Source organism: Pelodiscus sinensis, chromosome 6 (assembly GCF_049634645.1).
Source record: "Pelodiscus sinensis isolate JC-2024 chromosome 6, ASM4963464v1, whole genome shotgun sequence".
Lineage (NCBI taxonomy): Eukaryota > Metazoa > Chordata > Testudines > Trionychidae > Pelodiscus > Pelodiscus sinensis.
This window is the reverse complement of record NC_134716.1, coordinates 42,064,762-42,078,096: the sequence shown is the minus strand read 5'-3', so window position 1 is coordinate 42,078,096 and position 13,335 is coordinate 42,064,762. Positions and strand designations below refer to the sequence as shown.

Here is a 13,335-nt window from a genome sequence, read left to right as displayed (position 1 = left end):
CCAGCAATGGCTCCAGAACTTTAGAATGAAAAAGGACACTTTCATGGAACTCTGTGACTGGCTTGCCCCTTTCCTGGGGCGATGTTTGGTGGTCGGAGAGGGCACACGATGCATGTGTGTTTAAGAACAGAAGCGTGTTCCAGAAGCTGCATGCTGGAACTTTCTTCTCTGACTGCAACATCAGGGTCAAGGACATGGATATGCCTGTCTGCCTGGTGGGGGATGCGGCCTATCCCCTGCAGCCATGGCTCATGATGCCCTACACCGGCCACCTCAACCCCTCCAGAGAGATATTCAATGCCAGGCTAAGCAGGGCCCACATGATCATTGAGGGTGCCATCCACCATTTGAAGGCGCAGTTTAGATGCCTCCTCACCCTCCTGGACCTCGGGGAGCACAACATTCCACATGTGATAGCTGAGTGCTGTGTCCTGCACAACGTGTGTAAAAGGAGGGGGGAGGCCTTCCTGCCAGGGTTGGGGGTAGAGGCTGACCACATAGGCAGAGCCTCCGAGCAGCCGTGCACAGCTGCCATCCAGCAGGCCTATCAGGGGGCCGTGCGCATCTAGGAGGCCCTGAGGGAGAGCTTCTCCCAAGGGGACTGGTGACACTCTCCCCTTGTCTGCCCCACTGGGGGCTTCTGCTTCACCCCTCACTGCTGTCCCTCCACTTACCCCTTCCTTCCCTCCTTCCACGATGAAAAATAAAAAACTTTTTTTTGAAAAACTAAAATCACTGTATTTGTACTGAAACAAAATACAGGTCTATGTAGCACTTTAAAGACTAACAAGATGGTTTATTAGATGATGAGCTTTCGTGGGCCAGACCCACTTCCTCAGATCAAATAATGGAAGAAAATAGTCACAACCATATATACCAAAGGATACAATTTTAAAAAAATGAACACACATGAAAAGGACAAATCACATTACAGAACAGAAGGGGGATGTGGGGGGGGGGGGGGGGGGAGGAGGTGAATGCCAGTGAGGTAATGTATTTGTACTGTGGGTGTCAAAGAAGCTGGGGAGAGACTGGGGAAAGAACTGGGAGAGGGGAGGAGAGAGGGTGGAAGAGGGGTATGGTGAAAGCTTGGAGGAAGGAGGAGGGAACTGGAAGGGGGAGGAGAGGCTCAGGGTTGGGGCTGGGAGTGGTGCCGGACTCTGTGGATCCCACCGCCATGGGTGCAGGGGCCTCAGTGTCCATGGAGTGGTGGGGAGGGGACGGAGAGAAAAGTGGGAGGGGGAAAGGGAGTGGGAGGAGGAGCTACAGCAGGAGCTGGAGCAGAGGCTGGAGCAGGAGGACGCATCATACTCAGCACAAGGGAGTGGACATCAGCGCACATGGACGTGGACATCAGCGCTCTCCTGATGCAGCTGCAGGTCCTTCTGCACCCAGCTGTGGATGGTGTGCTCCAGGGCTTGGAGTGCCGGCAGATGCAGCCGTTGGAATTAGTCCATGGGATGGTGTCATCTGTGGATGCTTCGGGTCCGGGAGGCTGTCCTGGGTGGTGTTGACTGTCCCCCTCTCGCAGCTGATCAAGCACTGGAGAATAAAAAGAAATGATCAGTCTCTTTTGCTACAAGGGCACCAAAATTATTAGAGCCATGACAGGGACTTCAACCAATGAAAGAATAAAAATAGTATGTCTATTTAATTCAGTAGCTTGCAAACTTTTTTGGGGATGAAGCTTCCTTGTGGTAGATTGGTGGACATAAGTCTTCATTATACCACATGGCATGCTCCACTAGAGATGCCAGTGTTTTGCCTATTTCTTCTCTCCAATCCCTGAATATTATAGCTACATTTTCCCTGCTACCCCCTCCTTGTACCTTTCTTCACACCTGGCTTCTTGCCTTATTTTTATTTTCCATGCATTTTTTTGTTATGATTTATGCTTCCTTCGCTATTGGCTTCACTTCATCATCCCTTTTCCAGCCTCCCATTAACCTGAAAGAGAACACTCACCCTGTGCTGGTTGAGAGCCCTTCAAATGGCTTGACGAGACTGGGATGCAGGTACTCCAGCTACTGACATAAGTGCTTTGGCAGCAGAAAAGATGAAAGATGCATCAGGCTACATTAGGTCACTGCAAGAATACAGAGGGAAGATAGATGTGCAGTTGGAGGTGAGGGGGCATTTCTGCAGCAGGTCAGGCTGGGCAGAGAGAGAGAGAGAGAGAGAGAGAGAAAGAACAATATAAAAAATACCAGTCTGGCCAACAAAAATGGCATTTGGATTTGTAGCTGCCAGATGGAGTGGCTGGAAAGGTATTTCCTAGCTAAGCTGTGGATCATTTTGTAAAGAGCTCTCTCTCTCTCTGAAAATGCAGAGCTTCTGAACTGAAATGAGTAATTTAGAGGCTCAAAACTGTATCTGTATAGCCCTTTGAAAGCATAAAGTGCTACATATGTGTAAAGTATTATTAAATTCAAATAATCAAAATACACGAAAGTAACAACTCTCCAATGCCTGCCCCCAAGAGAAACACAAATACAGTACTGTTCTAATACATGCTTAATTTTACAGATCTCCTGCTGAAGTTTCTGACTAACGGTAAGTTATTTGTTCAGAAAGATTTTATGGAGCTCATAAAAACTCAATTACAGTTTTAAAATAACTTGTAGTTTTTCTGTAACATGATGCTGCCATCTCAGTTCCCAGAGGGTATATTAAATTCAAGTAGCAATAACAAATCATTTAAGTAATAAATAAATAACCTGAGACTGTGAGTTGTTAAGAGTTAATAGTCTCCCATACACTCAATAGAGGCTGAGGCTCCACTCTATTAAAGTGACCCCCAGGGCCATGGGCCAAATTGCACCCAGTTGTTTTGTGGAAGGTATTCATCCCTCACACATTCATTTCCTTCTTTATGTTGTCTCTTTTCATCAGCGAAGGCACTCTGCAGTCCCTGAGTCCAGAGAACAATTACGGTACAGTCTCAGTGAAAAGAAAGAAAACTGGGGTCATAAATATGTTAAATGAGTGCGTGGGTTTAAGTGGCTTTGTAAACTAAACACGAAGGAAACCGCAGACTAATTAATGAATATGAAGCAGCATGATAGAAATGTTTTAAGGGGAAATTCACATTTCTTTCTCCCCTTAACTTTTTTCAATTGCTTGTTCTCTTCTTTTCTAACATTCATTCCAGCTGGACGATCGCAACACACCAGTTGCTACATTTTCCTGAAACAGTTTTCATGTGGAAAATGGTTCAAAGATAACTGAACTGATAACTCATTAATAACATTTTCTTTGGAGCTAAATTCTTTCTTTTCCCCCAAAGCTGACTCGTTTACCATGATAGTGAAGTTACACAACAATTACAGGAAGATTTAGGACTCAAGCCAAGACTATTGCAATTAGTTTTATATTACAGGTCAAATCCTGACCTGACTTGTATCCCCCACGAAAATTCAATGTGGTTGCACAGGCTGTCGATTAGGACAGTATATGCCCCTACAGATTATGGGTCCAACTCATAGTCTTTCAGTTTCTTCAGTCCTTCTTTCTTTCAGAGTCTGTTCGTGTCTTCCTGTGAGAAAACCATCAGGAGGTAGTAGAGTGGGAGGAAAATCTGTCAGGTTTCCTTTGGAGAGTTTAATCCATATTCTGGAGAACCAACTATGCCCGACTTCTAAGAAAGACCTCTGAACTGATTCCTATTTTTCTGCCATTCTGCCCACAGCTCCTGGACTGGTTGGAAAATGCTAGTTGATTTTAACGAGTAATGCTTTTTGGGGAGAAGGAGATTAGTTTTGGAAAACCAAAAATCACACATTTTGACAAAAATTGAAAACACTCTTGATTTGGGGCTGAAATTATTTTGGGATTTGTTACATTAATTGAAAAAAAACCTCAGGAAACTAACGTGATATTTTTTTATTCCCCTTCGAAAGCAATTTTTTTGTCAGAAGTAAGTTCTGGTGAAAAGTTTTCAGGCGGCTCTACTCAGTTCCCCCAAAAAGCAGTTCCAATGGAGCTCAATGGGTAGTGATGAACAGCTCAAGATCTAGTTGGCAGCCGGTCCCAAGCAGAGTGTCCCAGGGGTCAGTTTTGGGGCCAGTTTTGTTCAACATCTTCATTAATGATCTGGAAGATGGGATGGATTGCTCCCTCAGCATGTTCACTGATGACACTGAGCTGGGGGGACAGGTAGATATGCTGGAGGGCAAGAATAGGGTCCAGAGTCACTTAGACCAATTGGTGGATTGGGCAAAAAGAAATCTGATGATATTCAACGCGGACAAGTGAAGAACCTCCATGCACTGATACAGGCTAGGGACTAACTGGCTAAACAACTGTTCTTTAGAAGAGGACCTTTCTTTTAGAGTCTGTTCGTGTCTTCCTGTGAGAAAACCATCAGGAGGTAGCAGAGTGGGAGGAAAATCTGTCAGGAAAATCAGTGGCCAAGAGACACATGGGGAGGGGGGGGGGGGTTCCGGTCTCATAACCACCCCTCTTCCCATGTGACTCCTTTCAATGCCATCCCTAGCCCAGGAGAGAATGGGGACATCCTCCCCCCAAATCCCAGACTCCTCCTCTGCCCCACCTTCTCCACCTTAACACTCCTCGCACATTATTCCCTTCAGCACAGGTGAGGCCACATCTGGAGTACTGAGTCCAATTTTGGGGCCCCCATTACAGAAGGGACATGGACAGAAATTGTAGAGTGTCCAGCAGAGATAAACGAAAATGATTTGGGACCGAGGGTTCATGATTTAAGAGGTGAGAAAGAGGGAACTGGGTTTATTTAGTCTGCAGAAGAGAAGAACGAAGGGGGATTTGATAGCAGCCTTCAACTACCTGTAAGACGGGGAGAGGGTTCCAAAGAGGATGGACCCAGGTTATTCTCAGTGGTGGCAAATGACAGAACAAGGACCACTGATTTCAAGTTGTGCGGGGCGGGGGGGAGAATCTAGGTTGGATATTATGAAAAACTATTCCACTGGGAGCCTGGTGAAACACTGGAAGATAGTGGAATCTCTATCCTCAGAGGTTTTTAAGGCCAAGCGTGAACAATTCCCAGCTGGAATAATTTAGTTGGGATTGGCCCTATTTCGAGCAGGGGGTTGGACTAGATGACCTCCTGGGGTCTCTTCCAACTCTAATTTTCTATTATTCTATGAATAAGATCCATATTGTACTTGCCTGGTGTTCATGCAGCTATGGAATGGCAAGAAGACCCGCTGCCCCCAACCTGAGCACTGACTCTGCACTTCCATTAGCCAGGAACTGGCCATTGGGAGCTGGAGGAGCAGTGCCTGTGGGCAAGAGCAATGCACAGAGCCTCCTAACACTCCCCACCCAGCCTAGGCACTGGACTTGCAGGTGGCTTCCATGGTGCAGAACAGAAGCTGAACAGGCAGAGAGCCTGCCTGAGAGTCACTCCACAACTAACTGGGAGCCTCCTGGTATAAGCTGGTGCCCCTGCCTTGACTCCCCTAAACCGGGAGCCGTCTCCTGAACCCCAAATCCTTCATCCCTGGCCCCTGCCCAGAGTCCACATCCTCAGCCCTGAGCCCTTAATCTCTCTGCACCACAACCCCGTACCCCAGTCCAGAGCCTCCACCTCTCATCCCCAGTGCCACCACAGAGCCCTCCCTCTCTTCTAAACCTCAATCCCCTGCCTCAACCTTTTCAAACTCCAGCATGGAGCCCCGTCTTGCACCCTGAACCTCTCATCTCTGGGCCCACCTCAGACCTCGCACCCCCAGTTAGATCCCTCATCCTCTCCTGAATCCCAACTCTCTGTCCCAGCCCAGTTAAATGAGGGAGTGAGGAGGAGAGCGAGCCAGGAAGGAATGGAAAATGTAGTGAGCAGGGGAGAGGACCTTGGGGATGGGGTGTGACAGGGAGGATGGCCTCAGAGAAGGGGCAGGGCTTGTGCTATTAGAAAGTTGGCAATCTCAGGACTCGCACAGACAGGGCCGTCGACAGGGGGGACAAAGGGGCACTTTTTCCAGGGCCCAGCAATTTAAAAGGGCTTGAGGCTCCTGGCCACCACCGCCACTATCTCAGCCAGATCTCTGGGCCCTTTATCTTGTTGCCAGATCATCCGCCAGTGTTGCCCAGTGGCCCTGAAGGGCTGGCAGCAGGAAGCTAGCCTTCCGCCTTGCCCCTTCCTCCTGAGACCTTGTCCCTTCTGGGGACCCAGAGCCGACTCCCATCAGGGACTGGCGGAATCTCTCCTCGGTCCTGAGCACATGTCAGGAAAAACATACTGCACCCTGTAGAGCAGTACAGCAGTGGTCATGTGCTTACTAAGGGCTATCTGAGTTCCAGCACTATGCCTCTGAGTGCTCTGCCTATGCTAGTGTGCCTGGATACCACCCCACAACCTCAGACTGTGTCTTAAAAGCACATGGTTCCCTAACATTTTACTTTCCACAAAGATTTTGCTGAAGATGAGAAAGAACATTGTACTGCAAGTCAAAATGAGACAAAATATAGGTACTGTTTTCTTGGCAGATTTTACTGTTAGCAGCTTTTAAATGAGAAACATTAGCAATAAACCCATGTCTCTTTCCCTATGCAAAGCATCAGAAAAATAGATTAAGTTTTTAATGGCCAGGGAGAAACATGCAGGATGTGTAGGAAACCAAGAAAATATCTTTTGCGGCATCTGTAACACTGTTGTCTGGCACTATTTAACTCAGGGAGAGGCACATGTGACAAAGTTTAAAAAAATGTAATTGTAGTTCAATTTGCAATAGAAAATCTTGAAGCATGCTTTCCAAGTCTCCAGCTTGCTTATTTTTATATGATCTTTGGTAAGAACTGTAGCCATTATCAAATAGCCAGAACTTTCCATTTAGAACTCAGAACTCATATGTCAAAAATTCCATATCTTCTTTACTTTTTATATCTAAACATGTGTATAAAAGATATTTAAACGTCCTTAGAATACAAAAATGACTGTTAAGAATTGATAATAAATGAATAAGCAGTAATGCATAAATTATATAAAACAAAAGCCTCAAATTTACTTTTATGGTAATTGGCTCAAACCTGCAGTCCTTACTCAGCTGTAGTAGAAGTCAAAATGAGTTTTGCCCAAGTCAGGTTGGGCCCAGGATATGTTTATTCCTGGTAGCCTTTCTTGTTTTTTTACTGTGAAAGGCTGAGCTGTCAAACTATAAGAAAAATAGACTTCCTGTCCAATACATATCCAAGTCCTTGAATTATCTTTAGCAGTTGCCTTTTCACTGAACTGTGAGACAACTTAATTTGAAATTACTCTTTCTGGAAACCCTAAACCCTTGACACATTTCATTAGCCACAAAATGATTATAGGTATCTGTTAATTTGTTTGAAGAATGGGTAAACACTTGATACAAAGAATTTTAAAGAGATCTAGAAGTTAGCAGAAAAGGGAAGCTGTCTTGAGCCCTTAGTTTATTTACTTAGCACTTATTAAGCACCACTTCTGTATCTACCCAAAAAAGACATATTTTAAGCAAACCGTAAAAGTGAGCTTGACCCTTTCATGTGCACACCATAGATCAATTGCTAAAGCAAGGGTGAAAACTCTGAAAGGGTTCAGAGGTGGAAGAGAGGTCATCACTGAGAAGGGACAGTGTGAAAAACCACAAAGGGAGGAGCTTAGCAAAAGATAAAGGCTGAAAAAAGGAAATTCTAGAAGCAGTAAACCTGTAACACAGCTAAAGCACCAATAAAATCATAGCTATGAAATGCAGAGGGCATTCACAGATTAACTTAAAACATAGAGTTCCAGTTGCCAGAACATGAGTAATAGTAGTCCATGTATCTAGCAACAAGAGGTATTTTTAACAGAGAATTCCCTTTTTATTGTTTAAAAGCAATATAAAACAACAATTCTACAATTGAGAAATTCTACATTTCTCAAATTCCAAGCAGTTCTCCTTTACTATTTTTTTCCGAAGTAGGAATTTTGAGCTCTATCCTGCTGTCATCAAAGTCAATGGGAGTTTAGCCCACTGACATAGTAATAATTTTTCTGAAGATGCTTAAATACCAGAGTGGTAAGCACAATATAAAAAGTATGACCCAACCTGAAAACAAGTAACTTTCTTATTTGAATAGTCCCATTGACTTCAATGAGATGAGACTGGGAATAAAGTTACTTATGTGTGTATGTATTTTCAGGATTGGGACCTTAGAGATTTTAAGTAAAACAATGTTCTGAAGGTGTTCATAAGTGTACACAAATGTTAAAAAGGTTTATTAATTTCTATTTTGCCAACTTTTGGTTTCAACTGTTTTGTTTCGGTTTAAAAAGGGAGCATAGGATTTACCATCTTCATAAAAAAAAGCTTATTATGAGATATGAAACTGTAGGATTTCCCTGGATTTATCCTCTGTTTATTTTATGTCTGCTTTGAGCTCAGACTCAGAAAGTCAATGAAGAGCCCTAGCTCACATTTGTTTCCTTCCAGTGGGCTAAAATTTAAATGCCAACCTAGCAAAAATATTCAGATTTAAATGGGAAGATATCCTGACTATTTTGTAACTTCACAATTTATTAGCCATAATGACATTCCTTCACTTTGACCAGAAAAAAACAAAGGCTGATTTATTTCCTAATAACAAAGACAAATGCTGGGTCTGGCTCTGTATGAAACTGTTTCTCTATTTTCAATGGGTCAGTGCCAGGCTGTTAGGTATCTTTGAATCCCCCTTTCCATCTCTATACTTCCCCTTCTATATGAGTACTGCCAACCTATCAAGCATACCATACTATGAATCAATGAATACCAAATGACAACCTGGTATCCACATGTTTCATCACTATAGATCTATTTGGCTTTCATTGTAATAGATTGGACTACATTGAACTACTGAGGCATTCATTTGGCTAATGCATATACCCTCACTTATGTTGCATTGTGATGTAAACAATATACTTCTTCCTTTTTATCACAATTCATCTGACAAACTGGGTTTTATCCACGAAAGCTTATGCCCTAATAAATCTGCTAGTTTTTAAGGTGCCACATGACTCCTCGTTGTTTTATTTGAAAACCAAGCATTTTGATTATTTCAAAGGGCAGTTATTGTGAAATCCATAACAGTGGGCATTAATATAACTAGGCTTGTTAGAATTCATTTTAAAAACAATCTCAATGAATAATATCTGTTTATTTTAAGCATTTTTTCAATTTTTATTTCTTTAAATTTTCACAGTTGCCAAAATTATAGAAGAGTCAGACAATGATTATTGAATGACAATTGTTATTGAGATTCAAAGAGTTAAAAATTTATAACCACTAAAACACTGGTTCTTACTCTGGGGGTGCACGCAGGAGCCCTTCCAGGGGGTGTGAGACATGCCAGATTTTTATGATTTATCTTAGGTTTAAAACTGACCTACTTCAATGATTTTTAATAAGGGGCACGATAACATATTTTGAGAACCAAAGGGGTGCAGGCTGCAGTAAGATTAAGAACCACTGCACTAAAACATACATTTTCAACATCTCATGCCAAAATGTTCTAAGTAAATATGCTTAAATTGAACCTTAAGTTCTCAAGCCTCATTTATTTTGCCTATCTATAATTTTTTATTAGTATTGATGGAAATATTTTCAGATGTTTCTGCATATATGGTGAAATCAACATTTACCAACATTTTCTGATTAAAAAAAAAATCGAATTATTTCAAGACGGGGGCTTAGAAAAAGTACAATGTCCTTTTAACACTCTCTGATGTAAAACTAAGAACTGCATAGAGGCAAACAGTTGCCAAATAGGTAGAGTAATAGAACCCTTCTTTTCGTGGCATGGTGACTCTAAATTCATATCTGAGCTCATCAACTAAAATCAAATAAAATCAAACGGAAACAAGACAGAATAACCAAATCAAGTGCAGTCCTCAAAACTGACATAACTTAACAAATGTTGAAAGAGATTGAACCAAGATGAGCCATAAAAATAGAATGAACCTGGAATCAGATTGCTTCTCATTAAACATTTCAGAAAAGAGATAAAATGGAGAAATTTGGAGCAGTACTCTCTTTTGGCACAGGTAAATAAATTCTTAAGCTTCGAAAACTAGAAGACAATATTATTGGAAACCAAATTGACAATACCTCTTTTTTTGGTTAAAACAGCTAAGATAAGAGCTTATAGAGATGAAGAAAAAAGTCCACTTGAAGGAATTCCCATTTTTAAAAAATTACTACAATTAACTTAATAAAATAACACTAGTGGTTTTCAAAAATACTATCATTTCAATAAAGCATGTACATTTTCCTTTTATTTAAAAAAAAAATTAATTGATTTAAGAACCTGAGCCGGGTAAATCTGTTTCTTTGGATTAATACAAATAATTTTAAAATACAAATCCATTATTTTCCTAAAACAAAGATGAAAATTTACTAAATATTTAGGGTGGAATTTGAAATAAATGCTCAGTGTTGACCTAATTTTGCTCCCACTGGAGTCAATTATAAAACTTCCATTGGCTCCAGTGAGGACAGTCTCCAGCTGAATAATACAGTCTATATGATAAAATTAATAGCAGTTTAGCCCCTAGTTGACTGGACAAAGGAGTGCCACACACTTGGGCCTATTTCAAAATATCCTCTAATTCTGAAGGCCTCAGATTTTGTTAATGCCCATATCGAGAAACTGTTCTCTCCTCCTCCCCCTCCCAAACTGAAATACCCAGAGTCAGAAGCTATTTTGGAAGATTTGTCCCTTCACCCCTACTCTTAAGGTAAAACTTTCTGTGAAAATTTTGTCCACAAAATGTTTGGCCTTATAATGTGCACTGGCTTTATGGTCCCAGGAGATACTGTGAGAGTGTGTCTAGACTACATGGCTCTGTCGCCAGAGCCATGTAGATTAGTTTACTAGACATACCCAAATGAAGCAGTGATTTAAATAATCGCCGCTTCATTTAAATTAAAATGGCTGCTGAGCTGAGCCGATCAGTTGTTTGTCGGCTCAGCGTGCTAGTCTGGACGCGCCGCAGTCGACATCAAAGGCATTTGTTGACTGCCCCGTTATACCTCGTGGCGTCCAGGCTAGCACGCTGAGCCGACAAACAGCTGATCGGCTCAGCTTGGCAGCCATTTTAATTTAAATGAAGTGGCGATTATTTAAATCGCCGTTTCATTTGGGTATGTCTAGTAAACTAATCTACATGGCTCTGGTGACAGAGCCACGTAGTCTAGACATACCCTGAGAGGCCAGTTATGCTTTCCTTGTGTCCAAGGAAGATGGATGAAGGGCTGAAGCAGTGGTCCCCAACCTTTTGTGGTTGCCGGGCTGTCCACATTGGGAACCACTGGGCTGAAGGAATCACCAAAACAGACAGTCCTGTGCAATAGAAAGTGCATGGGGGTAGAAGAAGTCAGAAAGCCTAGGCCATTGTTCTTTTACAGCCTGGGATGAGGAGCCTTTTGGAATAGGTGGGACAAGGCTCTCCTCTCTCCAGCAAGCTCAGACTGGTCACAGTCTCCAGACAGACCTCTGTGAAAACGCTGAACTTAAGAAGACAGGTTGCAGAGCAGGAAGGCCAGCACTGGAATATCACAGTCCATAGAAGAAGACCATGGAGCTCTAAATCTAAAATGGAGAGGACAGTACCGATGCTCATTAGGGAGCTGGATTATGTTTACCAGGAAAGAAGGAATATTGTTTTAAAGACTGGATGTGAATTGATTATTTCTGACATTCAGAAGGAAACTGAGACGGGGCCATACTGGTCTGATTTGATGCAAGAGACCATGCTCAGTACACAAAGACAATGGCAGTAGAATTAAAAACTCTGCAATTGCCACAGTGTGCAATTTACATCATCAACAAAGTGGGAGTAAATCAGGCCTGTGCATTGATTCTCTTCCCCCCCCCCCTCTCTCTCTGAGAATGTTCAGACATGGGTTTGAGTGATTTTTTCCAAAACACAAGAAAATATGTGTAACATATGTGAACATATGCTTCCCCATTTTCATATGGTCATTATTAATCTACAAACCAATTATCTTAATCTGATCTGCAAATGTTATCGTTCTTTTGGAGAGTAAGGAATGGCATTATTACATTTTCTCTCTCACCTCTTATATATTTGTGAGTTTCTGTGTGCCAGTAAGCCACTTTTCTAAAGTCCTACTTGCCATCCTTCATGGGATTCCCAAAACATTCTCAAATAGCTTTAAAAGAAAGTTTTGCCATCCTGGTGGGAGCTGGACTGTTGTGATGACAGCAGCTGCTGGGTGAAGAATGGAGACGTTGCTTTCACATTCAGCCAAGTCCATTAGGAGAAACTGTCTCTAGATATTGAAACACAATCGGGGTGGAAGAGTAATTTCCTACGAGGGTACGTGCCTGGAATGGGCAGATTCATTTGGCTTAATTTCAAGGGAACTCAAAATTCAACTCAGATTCAAATGTTCTTTGTTCTTCTGAACATCTCTTAAGAGGGAGTGGAGACAGACAGAGAGTGAAAATATAGGGTCTAAAATGGAGAAGAGTGAAAAAAAAACCCACAGAGACACTTTTTGAAATAAGACATAAAAAGTAAAAAAGAGAAAAATAAATGCAGGCTGTAAGGCACCCAATCGTTTCATCCTTGTTTTCTGAGGGGGTTCTTCTACAGGTTGGACTTCCCTGGTCTGGCACCCTCAGGACCTGACCAGTCCCGAATGAAGGAATTTTCCAGATCAGGGGAGGTTCCCTGCCACCAGCCTCCCAGGATACTGCCCCTACCTCCGGCTGGCTCCACTCCAGCTACACTACTACTGGGCTCCAGCCCTACCGCTATAGGGCTTGTGCTTGGCACACTGCCACCAGCCAGCTGGGGCTTTCCGGGACTGGAGCTTCCCAGCTGCCATGGCTCCACTTCTGCCCTGCCTGGCCGAGGCTTCTCAGAGACAGGGCTCACCAGTTGCTGGTGACCCTGCTTCTGCCCTGCTTCTGTCCTGCTCAGGGCTTCCCAGGGAGTTGGCTTCACTGCTGCCGCATCCTGCCAGGGCTTCCTGGGGACGGGGCTCACCAGCTGCTGGTGACCCTGCTGGTGCCATGTCCCACCAGGTCTTCCCCAGGATGTGGTTGCCCAGCTGCTGCTGAGCCGGGACGGAGTTCCACAGAGATAGGGTTTTCTGGTCCTGCTGCTGCCCTGCCTGGCTGGGCCTCTCTGGGGACAGAGCACACTGGTCTGATGATGGGGTTCCCCTCCGCTGGACTCGGTTTGCATTCCTGGGCGCCAGGGCTCTCTGGTCCAGCAACATCCATGATCCTGCCAGCCCACGGATGTTCTGGACCAGAGAATCCAAGATTTAAGAGGTTCAACCTGCAGCATGGCCCACACTTCCCTTAAATCTTAGAAGAAAAGATGTTTAAAAAAGA

General features: G+C 43.3%; 1 long non-coding RNA gene across 2 annotated transcripts; it reads right to left on the bottom strand.

Moving 5' to 3' along the window:
* Nucleotides 1–781: 781 nt before the first annotated feature.
* Nucleotides 782–2,369, bottom strand: LOC142830050 (uncharacterized). Of its 2 annotated transcripts, XR_012905073.1 has the most exons (3): nucleotides 2,208–2,369; nucleotides 1,966–2,039; nucleotides 782–1,542 (listed from the first exon to the last, which is right to left on the bottom strand). It is a non-coding gene; the product is annotated as an uncharacterized LOC142830050 (long non-coding RNA). The 2 variants fall into 2 exon arrangements; XR_012905072.1 differs by having other exon boundaries at nucleotides 1,966–2,369.
* Between the last annotated feature and the right edge of the window lie 10,966 nt (nucleotides 2,370–13,335).